Source organism: Asparagus officinalis, chromosome 9 (assembly GCF_001876935.1).
Source record: "Asparagus officinalis chromosome 9, Aspof.V1, whole genome shotgun sequence".
In the NCBI taxonomy this organism is placed as follows: domain Eukaryota; kingdom Viridiplantae; phylum Streptophyta; class Magnoliopsida; order Asparagales; family Asparagaceae; genus Asparagus; species Asparagus officinalis.
In genome coordinates, this window is record NC_033802.1 from 62,541,179 (window position 1) to 62,545,658 (window position 4,480).

The window sequence follows — 4,480 nt, forward strand, 5'->3', positions numbered from 1 at the left end:
AATTCAGTTTTTGATGATGTACGTATTGCTCTATAACGTTTTATTTATTTTTTTAGGCTGGGACTTCTCTACAAGGTGGAGTTGGTGATGAGGATGAGGATGATGATGATCGGGACGGAGTTTATTTGTTTTAACATTAAAAACAATGGGTGTGCTGTATAAACATTTCTAATGTTGGGTGTGCTGTATAAACATTTCTAATGTTGGGATATTTATTATGTTTTTAGTGAAATAATTGTTATATATACGTGAAATATGTGTTATATGTGCTTGTGTTGGGTAAATTTATTGTACAGGTTATTGTTGTGAAATATATTGTACAGGAATTTCTTATTTTCAAAATTTTTTTTAAAAAAATTCAGATTATTTTTAGCGACGGATATTCCGTCGCTAAAAGCTCTTTTAGCGACGGAAAACTGACATGCCAGATGTGCACTAAACAACTTTTAGCAACGGATTTTCCATCGCCAATAAATATTGGCGACGGAAAATTATATAGCGACGGATTTTCCGTCGCTATATATCCGTCGCCAAAAGTTTATTTTGGCGACGGAAAATCCGTCGCCAAAAAATAATAATTTGGCGACGGATTTTCCGTCGCTATATATCCGTCGCTATAAATTAGCGACGGATTTGCCGTCGCTAAAGGTAGATTTACCTACCCTGACAATAGTGACGGATTTTTAGCGACGGAATTTCTTTTTTTCCGTCGCTAAAACTTTTAGCGACGGATTTTGGACTTTTGGCGACGGATTTTTCCGTCGCCAATAGTCCCCTTTGCAGTAGTGATTGAGTGGACCGGACTGTGTTGTAGATTTTAGACTTGAAAATCAAATGAAACTTCATGGACCTGAACTGCTGGAATTGAAATCAATGGACCGGACTTGTTGCACTTGATTTTTATTTTCTTTTGAAATTCATATGGGCCTCCTATGTTGGGCTAGAGAAGAACAAAAAGCAAATTCAAAGGTGGAGATTGTTTTTCTTGGGGCTCAAGACAAATCCAATGGCTCATATTCATTGATGATTACTATAAATAGGGGTAGAGAGTGAGGGGTTAAGTGTGTGAAAATTTTTATAACTCCTTTTGGAGAGGAGGGCTACTCTTAATTGAGAAGGCCTTCCAAAATTATAACTTTTTATTGCAATTAATAATAATAATTTTTTCACCAATTTAATTTTTTTCTTCTTCTCTTTATTGGATGATGAAGATGAAGATGAAGATGGAGATATATTTGAAGGTTTGCATTTCTTTTCTTTTTCTCTTTTATTGCTTATTAGTTTAGATTTATTTTTATGCTTGTAGTTAGATTTTATTTTCTTGTTAAATAGCCAAGAGGCTAGAACCCTCTTACCTTAGATTTATTTTATGCTTATGGAGTAGATTTATTTTCGTGCATTTAATTCTTGCAATTTTATTTTATAGTTTAGATTTTGCAATTTATTTTGTAGTTAGATTTTAATTTCTTACAGTATTCACCTTGAGGCTAGAACCCTCTTGGGTTTAGTTTTTCTTTTTGTTTATTTTTATTTTGTTTGATTCGCCTTTAGGCTAGAACCCTCTAGGGAATCACCCTTTTCTAAGAAGTGGGTTCAATTTTAGATTATCCATATCTATAATTGAATTCACCATCTTTAATTTCTTGCATTTTCTTTTATTCTAGAATTTTGTTCTTCATTCTTGATTTTTTTTATTTTTGTTTCTTGATTTTATTCATTTTTCCTTCTCACCTTATTGATCATACTCACTCTTTTTCAAATCCACTCTCACTTACACTTTGCACCTATTCACACACCATTTTCACTATCTCAATCTCTTCACAATCATATTCACTCATCAATCTTATTTGTCACGCACATAACATGAGAACCGATTTTATATTTTCTCCTACAAAACACCTTCCTCGTGGGATCGATATCTTAAATACTATAACTTGACACGGTTGTGCACTTGCAACCTTTTTGGTACATGTTTATGCCGCATCAAGTTTTTGGCGCCGTTGCCGGGGAAGGTGCTTAAGTAGGTTTTAATTATTTTGGTTCTTTAACTTGTGTGTTTTTTGTGAAGGAAACGCTTGGAGCTTGAAGATCGCGGATTGGAGAACTAGGATTTGAAGATTTGCTTTCGGGTAAGTCATCTTTCTAGTTTTTAATTCCACCCTTTAGCTACTTTTTCACAATTAGAGACAATTAGGATTAAAAAAAAGATTTTATTTCTCGTTGACCATAATAAAATTCATCCTCCACTTTGACATTTACTAACAAGATAATAAATTCAAACAAATCCCCCCTTCTCATTCGTTTGATTGTTAACCCTAATTAAAAAAAAGATTTTTCTTTTCCATCCTTTTTAGTTGTTTTTAATTCATAGGGTTGCATTTCATATTGATAGTAGGAATTCACCAAGTGATTTGAGCATCTTGATTTGGCACACACTTAAAAATATCTTTAAGGGCAAAAAACCCATAATCAAGATAAGGTGAGAGATTTCATCACCCTTTCCTTAGCCCAAAAATCACTAATTCCTCACTTCACAAACTCAAGCCTAATAAAACTCATTAGACGTTAGCCCCTAAGGATTCGAGCTCAATAAGGAACAAGAAATCCTTAAGTGAACCGGTTTAAGTTTTCTCAGATTAGTTGGTGTCTAAGGCAAGGTTTAGGGGTTGCGTAAAGCGCTCCGTAAGGAAAGAGGTACTTAATTGATCTTTGATCACCCTCTAGTACTATCCTTACCTGGCTAACTACCTGGGTAAAACTTTTATCTTTTCACTGTAAGAGTTTTTGGTTAGGAGCTGATCTAGTGAATTAGGCTAAACCCTAGAATTAGAGTGATTGAAAAGTGATTGTTTTGATTTGTTTTAGTTAAGATTTTTTTTTATCTTCTCATAAAAAAACTAATTTTCTTTCTTTTCTTTAAAAAAATATATAAAAAAAATAATAAAAAACAAATATTTTGGTGTATGCAACAGTGGATTAGGGATAATACACATCGATTAATTCGCTTTGAACCAATCATAGAAATGGAGCATCCTAATCCACCCGTTCTTCATGATATGTGCTATCCCATTAGGAATGCAATCCCCTCATGCATTAGGCTCCCCGAAACAAATGGAATAAATTTTGAGCTTAGACCGCAATACATAAACATGCTTCCCAAATTCCTTGGTAATAAAACAGAAGATGCATATATTTTTATTTCGGAATTTGAGGAAGTGTGTATTATGATTAAAATGAGAGAATTAACCGAAGATGCGATTAAGCTTAGATTTATTACATTTGCTCTTAAGGATAAAGCTAAAAAATGACTGTACAGCTTACCAACAAATTCCATCACTACTTGGGAAGAATTTATCACAATTTTTCTTAAAAAAAATTTCCCTATCCATAAAACGGTAAAGCTAAGAAACAGCATCATGAATTTTAAAATTATCCCAGGAGAACCTTTTTGGAAGTATTTTGACCGATTTAAAGATCTTCTCATCCAATGTCCTCATCACAGTTTAGAAAAATGGCGATTGTGCCAAATAATTTATGAGGGATTAGATTATTCTGTAAAAACTTTCTTAGAATTAATGTGCCACGGGGATTTTATGAGGAAAAATGTTGATGAAGCTTGAGAGTTTTTGGAGAGTCTTTCTGAAAAACAATGCAATGGGAACACTGTGATGATAGGGTTTCATCAGTTCCCCAATCTAAGTCTAGTGGTCTTTCCTTGGAGTCAAACATTGCTTCTGAAGCGAAGATGGCGACGATTCTGCGAAGGTTAGAAGCTTTAGAAATTAAGGAACGAGCTCCAGCTCAAATCAATCATGTTTCTGCCACTCACGTTTCAGAGGAATTTCCTCTCCTAGGAAACAACAATTCATTAGAACAGATGAACGCTGCATTCCAGCACCCTAGAAATGATCCATTTTCTCCAACCTACAATCCAGGTTGGAGAAATCATCCCAACTTTGCATGGAATCAAGGAAATTCTCCTGGAACTCAATACTTCACTCCCGCTTCGACCCAACATTTTCCTAGGGGAAACACAGTTCATTTCAATTCTCATCCACAATTTCAACAACCCAATCTGTCGTATCAAAATCAATCTCCTCTTCATCAAGCTGTAATTCAGACTCCTCACAATCCAGATCAGGATAAACGTCTCAATGTCTTGGAAAGGGGTTTAGAAACTATAATTAAGGCCTCTACTCAAACCACGAATATGTTGACTCAAACGTCTAGCACGTTGAATTCCTTCATGCAGTCCACTGGACAAATGCTCAGCTCCAACACTCAAGCTATAGCTAGATTAGAATCCCAACTTGGTCAACTAGCTAGTGCCATGAGTGAAAGAGAGAAAGAAAAATTTCCAAGTCAACTCGTGGTCAACCCTAAGAACACAGGATGCAGTTCATCCTATGAAGCCCAAGTGAATGCAATCCATTCACTTCGGTCAGGTAGACAGGTCGATAATCAAGTGAGAACTCCTCCA